This window comes from Phragmites australis, chromosome 21 (genome assembly GCF_958298935.1).
Source record: "Phragmites australis chromosome 21, lpPhrAust1.1, whole genome shotgun sequence".
Taxonomy (NCBI): Eukaryota; Viridiplantae; Streptophyta; class Magnoliopsida; order Poales; family Poaceae; genus Phragmites; species Phragmites australis.
In genome coordinates, this window is record NC_084941.1 from 6,335,868 (window position 1) to 6,343,445 (window position 7,578).

The window sequence follows — 7,578 nt, forward strand, 5'->3', positions numbered from 1 at the left end:
GTGATGAGTAAGGTAAGTGCTAAAGCCAACTACCCCAACGATTGGCCTTAAACGATGCAAGCGGTCTACGGTGCCCGGATTCCTCTCCTGAACTGCCCCTAGGACTGTCCTTCGGGGCAAACATCACCCCTAACACCGCCCACATCTCGTCTCATACTCACCACTCATCCAACCAACATCCACATAACCATATACGTAAACAAGTAGTAAGCCCTAAGCTCGTGAACAACGGTCGAACCATTGCTCGTCTTCTACCGAGGACATATATATTGCTAAGCATTTCGATCGACTCTTAGACATTTACCACGTTACCAAGGCTACAAGGATATAGATGAACAATTCAAGGTAGGGATCATGCAATCAACATAGGTTCTACCCATAAAAACCCGATATTAACTCACTATACATGCAAACCTATACATAAGCGTAGTTTATCAATATTTAGATTTCATTCAATTTGATAAATGTGCAATATAATAGATGATTGCCTGACTGCTCAGGTGGCTGCCTAAAGTTACCCACGCAACACTCACAGAAATCCGAAAGATTGGAGTCGTCTTCGACCACGGTTGTCTCCTGCTCCAGCTCCTTGTTCGCTAAGCAAGAACGCGTGCAATGATGAGCATGAATGAATACAACAAGGTATGCCACAATGCTCAACAACATACTAGAAGTATAAGATATGCGAAATGATGCAATACTAAATGATCTAAACGAAATCCAGAAAATAACAGCCATCCAGAGTATTCGGGTTGGTTCGGAGTATCCGGGTTCGGACCCTCCGGGTGAGCCTCCGGAAGAGGCACTCTGTTACTGTATTTTGCTTGTCTGACCCAGAGTATCCCGGTGAATCTGAAATATCTAGGTTCCGGAGCCTCCAGGCCACCCTCCGGTGAAGGCTCTCGGTTAGCCACTATTCTAACTTAACCCAGAACCTCTGGGTTGGTCCGGACTATCCGAGGTGTGCCGGACACTCCAGGTGAGGCTCCGAGAGAGGCTCTCAGTTATTCGAATTATCCGGGTGATACAAACTTGGGTCCTACCATAACTCCCCCCCGGTGATTCGACTCACTTTACAAATCTGTACTACACAAACGTGTATATGTCGTATTCAAAGGATTCTAAACCCATCTTGCATTCTAAATCCTAACCAATTTTGAACACAATTCGATGGACGATTTTTGCTGAACTCGGAGTATTCGATGGACGATTTTTGCTGAACCCAGAGTATCCGGGCGAGGCCGGAATATCCGGGTCAGCCCAGAAAACTGCTCTCGAGTGGATTTTTGGTCGATTCAAGTTGCGATCTTTTCCAAGCCTAAAGGGGACATGTTAGGGATAGTCCAAAGGTCTTGGAGCTTACTCATCAACTAGCAACACAACTCTATAGCTCATATTAGCTCAAAACTCCATTTTTGCTTAAAAAAGCCCAAGAACACTAAGAACTTCAAGAACTACTTGAATCTTCCACGAAAATGAAAATGAATTGGATAGATGAACAACTCATGAGCTAGAGAATACAATGTTACCACATGCATACCTTAATTCCTCCTCTTGAGCTCGAATTTGAGGGAGGAAGAGAGAGTTTGAGAGAGAGGGGGGGTGAGAGGGGGGAGCTCCCAACTGCTGCACGGGTGGAGAGAGAGCACGGGAGAGTGAGGGAGGAGAGAGAGAGGGCAGGTGGGGCTTCTGCCCATAGAGAGGTGGGGTGGTTGGCCCACATGTGGGGTTCACATTTTAGAGAAAAAGGTCTGTTTTGACTGCGAATTTTCTTCTTTTCCCTCCCAAATTTCTTTTCTCCCATCCAATCGACTTTTAACAAAGTGCATTAGTGTTCCGAATTACAATTATGCAAAATTAAACATAATGCTTAAAAAGTATGATTATGCTTGATTGCGTGATTAAGGATTTGGGACGTAACAAACCTCCCCCCCTTAAAAGAATCTCGTCCCAAGATTTGGTACGAGTCGGAGGAAGAGACATCATGCTATGAGAGATGGAATCCAATGCACACCTTTTTATTCCACATGGTGATGAACACATACATGCGAAATGTTCCAACTGTGCAGAATTTACAACGACTTTTACAAGCCTGCAAAGAGCTCAAGATACTTAGAGCAGATCTTATCCTCACGCTCCCAAGTTGCCTCGTCTTCCGAGTGGTTGCTCCATTGGACTTTGATGAATTTGATGGAACTTTGCTGCGTCTTGCGCTCGATTTCACCCAAAATCCTTATCGGCCGCTCGCAATACGACAAATCTGGCTGCAACTCCTGAGGTGCAATATCAATGACCTCAGTTGGAACTCGGAGGCATTTATTTAGCTGCGACACGTAGAAGACGTTATGCACGGTGGAGAGAGACGGAGGCAAGTCCAGTTGATATGCCACCTCTCCACGTCGAGCAACAATCTGGAATGGTCCCACGTATCGAGGCGCTAACTTGCCTTGGACTTGGAATCGACGAACACCCTTGAGCGGTGAAACCTTGAGGTACACATGATCTCCAATTACGAACTCGAGGTCTTGGCAGTGACGATCAGCATAGCTCTTTTGCCAGGATTGAGCCGTGAGAGGACTCTTGCGGGTATTCAGAACATGATCTTCCGCCTCCTTGACCAAATCTAGACCTAGGAAAGCCCATTCGCCGGATTCAGATCAATTCAACGGTGTTAGGCACCTTCAGCCATATAGAGCTTCAAACGGCGACATCTCCATACTCGCTTGGAAACTATTGTTGTAAGAGAACTCCGTGAAGGGCAAGCATATGTCCCACCTCTTCCCATAAGTGAGAACACAAGCTCGAAGCATGTCTTCCAAAATCTGATTTACTCTCTCGGTTTGGTCGTCGGTCTGAGGATGGTATACCGGCTATGAAAGAGCTCGATTTGCATAGCCTCTTGAAAGCTCCTCCAGAAGTGAGAAGTGAATTGTGTGCCTCGATCAGAAATGGTCTTCCTTGGAACCCCATGTAGGCACACAATCTGAGTGAGATACAACTTTGCATACTGCTTTGCATTGTAATGGGTATTCACGGAAAGAAAATGTGCTGACTTCATGAGTCGGTTCACAATGACCCATATGGAGTCGTACCCATTCGAGGTCTTCGGCAAGACAGTAATGAAATCCATTCCAATTTCCTCCCACTTTCAGGAAGGAATGGGCAAAGGCTGAAGTGTACCGGCTGGCTTGAGGTGCTCGGCCTTCACTCTTCGGCAGATATCACACTCAGCTACATATTGAGCGATCTCTCGCTTTATGCGAGTCCACCAAAATCATGGCTTGAGGTCTTGATACATTTTCGTGCTCCCTAGATGAATGGATAGCAAAGAGTTATGAGCCTTATCAAGAATCTTCTTCCTTAGCGCTTCGACCCTTGGAACCACTATTCAGTTCCCAAACCACAAAATGTCCTGATCATCTTTAGAAAAGCATACGGCCTTGCCGATCTCCATCTTCTCCTGGATTTGGGACATACCCTTATCATCCTTTTGAGCTGCTTTGATATTGTCCAGGAGAGTGGATTTGATCTCTAAATTGGCAAGGAAGCCATCCGGAACCATTTTGAGCCCAAGCCCGCGAAAATCATCACAAAGTGTGGCATTCCCGGGCTCGACTCTAAGGCAATGACAATGAGCCTTCCGGCTTAGTGTATTGACGACCACATTCGTTTTGCCTGGATAATAATGAACCTCCAGTTCGTAATATTTGATCAACTCGAGCCATCTTCGCTGCGCCATGCTCAGATCGGCTTGAGTGAAAATATACTTCAAACTCTTGTGATCCGTATAGATACGAGACAAGTTCCCCATCAGATAATGACGCTAGATCTTCAGAATGTGCACGACTGTAGCCAGCTCTAAGTCATGTGTCGAATAACTCTCCTCGTGGCGCTTCAACTGTCGTGAGGCATAAGCAACAACACTGCCTTCTTGCATAAGGACACATCCAAGGCCTATGCGAGAAGCGTCGCAATAGACATCGAAACCCTTGCTCATATCTGGCTGAGTGAGAACTAGAGCGGCCGTGAGCAACTTCTTTAAAGTCTAAAAAGCGGACTCACACTCACTTAACCACTCGAACTTGTTGCCTTGCTTCAATAACTCGGTCATTGGCTTGGCAATCTTAGAGGAATTTTTGATGAACCGGTGGTAATAGCCAGCAAGTTTGAGAAAACTCCAAATGTTCGTGACATTCTTGGGTTGTACCCATTTAATTGCACCTTGCTTGGGTCAACTGCAACACTGTTTTCTGACAAAACATGACCCGAAAAGCTACCTCCCTAAGCCAGAACTCACACTTGCTGAACTTGGCATAAAGCTGATGATCTCTGAGTCGGCCAAGAATAATACGGAGGTGCTCAACATGCTCTTCATCAGTCTTGGAGTATATGAGGATGTCATTGATGAAAATCACGACAAACTTATCCAATTCCTCCATGAATACCGTGTTCATCAAATACATGAAAAATCCCGACGCATTCGTCAATCCGAAGGACATGACGCTGAATTCATATAGCCCATAGCGGGTTGAGAAAGCCGTCTTTGGAATATCCTCCGGTCGGACCTTAATCTGATGATAGTCCAGTCTCAAGTCAATCTTCGAGAAGACCTTGGCTCTAGTTAGCTGATCGAACAAGATGTCAATCCTAGGGAGAGTATACTTGTTCTTCACTGTGACTTCATTCAGCGGGCGGTAATCAACACACATCCGCAGAGTGTCATCCTTCTTCTTCACAAAGAGTGCTAAACATCCCCAGGATGAGGAGCTCGGACGAATGAATTCCTTTACAAGCAACTTTTGTAATTGCTTCTTCAACTCAGCTAGCTCAACTGGCGACATCTTATATGACTTCTTCGAAATTGGGGCCGCACCAGGCATGAGATCAATCGAGAACTCCACTGCACGGTCAGGCGACATCCCTAGCAATTCATCCGAGAAGACATTCGGGAATTCCCACACCACAGGAATACTCAACAGATCTATAGTGGGGACAACCTTCAAAGCAAAAAGACAAGAATCTAGCAACCTCCAAACAAAAGGACAGATGGTCACTTAACTGCTCGCTGCTCTCAGCCTCCTAGTATGATGCCTAACTCAGTCCGGTGAAAGAAAGTCAAGTCTTGCCCATTCAGGATGCAGGATTGCATGGGGGTTGCTAAGGCATGACTGTGAAATGACTCGGTCCTTAAACGGCCAAGACAAGTATCTTCCAGCAATGAATACCATAAAGCTAACTCAAGCTCTCAAGAGCATCCTCATTCAGAGTACTACTCTATATGCCTGCCCCTGTCAAAGCAGTTTTCACCCTTTTTACACATCTCTCACCATATCCCACATGACATCAAGGATTTCACAACCATCACAGTATTTATAAACATCAAGGATCCATGGTATATGAATTATCATTGATAAAAATAAATCTTATCCCTGAGGAGAGATGTTTTAAAAGCGATGTCTCCGAGGAAACTTATTTAATCCTAAACGTGCTAGACATCAAGACGTTGTGTGTCATTAATATAGATAACAACAAGTAATCCTAACGTGATATGTATTTTAGATGATAACATTTATAGCATAGTAAGTGTTCATAGGATTAACTACTACAAGTAGTTTGTAAAGGCGCAATACATAGCACATACGATATAAGTCCAATTTTAAATTGATCATATAGATTATTTGAAAATATAGGTTCAATATGATCAAGAAAATATGACTTGCCTTCTTTGGAGTTTTTTTTTTCAAATTCTTGGTTGTAGTCGTGATCTTTCTCTCTCTTGACACTTCGCGCGCAGAACTCACAAAAATCGTGTGCTTCTGTAATTACAGCTACGATCAACAACTAGCTATACTAGAGAAGAATCAAATAACACCAAATAAAAACCTAAATGAGCCTTAAATATCACAATATGATAGATTAGTAGATCTTGATTTTAGATGAATTTTGGTGAAAGAATCGCCGAAATCAAAGCCAGAACGGAGAAGTTATGGCTCTTGAAAGATTTAATCTAAAATTAAATTAGAAAATTACAAAATTATACTATTTATAGGTGGGACCCACAGGTGGGGCCCACTGAACAGTAGCCTGGACCCCCATGAACGGTGATTTAGTGGGACCCACATGAACAATGCTGGATTGGGCTTAGATGGGCTGGGTCCGGGCCTGGATGGACCGGGTTGGGCTTTGAGCTGCACAGTGCTGGCTTAGCGGGATGTAGAGCTAGGTCGGCCCACTGGGGCGCGGCCTTTGGCAGTTGGGCCGACCTAGCTGGCCAATGACGCGCTGGGCTGAGCCATAGCCCACTCGGCTAGGCTGAGCTATGGCCCGTGGTTGTTTTCATGTGCGTGCGCTAGCACGGAGCAAGGCTACGCTAGTATAAAATAGGCCGGCAATGAGTGATCCTGGTGGAGCCACACTAGAAGGCTCACCAGAGACGCACTCCCGCCAGAGTTCCTCGATTGGAAGCTCATGCCGGGTACCTAGGCACTACGGGGAACACAACTAGGGGCTCATCGACGGCCAGTGATGGTCGGAACAGTGCCAGACGGCGATCGAAGAGGGCGGTGGCGACAGAGAAAGCTCAAGCAACACCTCCCCAATACAACGAGCTACCTCCTTGCAAAGAAAAGATGCCAAAGGCAACCTGGACGTCACGACATGAAGGTTGTCCTCACACACAACGCATATGCACGCCGGCGACGAGCGATTGCACGGTGGTGGAAACAAGAGCACGGCGGCCCACGGCTACGTGCTAAGAGGTAGAGCTCAGGCAGCTATACACTACCTAGGTGAACACGCGAGGGGATTGGAAGGCTCACCGAGCGCAAAAACGGTGACAGGCGGGACAACGGCTGGTGGCTCATCGCAGAGGCAATGACGGCGCTGCTCGACTACTGGCTTGGGCGGGCTCCCTTTGGGCTTCCGGTGAACGGACGATGGCATAGGGACGGCGTTAAGGGCCTGAGGCTTCACGACAGCACATGGTCGGTGGATTGACGACGGGGAACTACGGTGGCGTACAATGGCGGCGGTGGCAGTGGAATGGGGGAAAATGGAAGAAGAGAGGCCGGGGCTGCGCTATTTATAGCGGGGAAGGGAGCTGCAGAGAGGCAGTGCACGCACGTGACGTTAGGCGCAGGTCGGCGGATGACGCCCACCATTTTCCCCGCGGTATGGGTGGCCTGCGTCATCCATGCGTGTGTGCGGTCGCGAAAGTCGAGGGCACCAGGGGCTTTGGGTTGTGGGGGGGGGGGAGAGAGAGAGAGAGAGAGAGAGAGAGAGAGAGAGAGAGAGAGAGAGAGAGAGAGAGAGAGAGAGAGAGAGAGAGAGGGAGGGAAGGGAGCGGGAGCGTGCGACGGGACGGTGAGAGAGGCAAGTGGCTCGCCGGCCGTCACGGTGGTGAGAGACAGCGAGACGCGGTGTGGGCTCGCGTTGGAGGAGAGGGAGGAAAAGCGCGGGTGCGCTCGTCGGATGGCCAACACGTGGATGGCCATGCAACGCACTACGTGGGAGCGCGCGGGAGCAGGTCGGCGCAGCGCGGTGCAGGCGAGGCCAGAAACACAGATTTAACTCATTTAT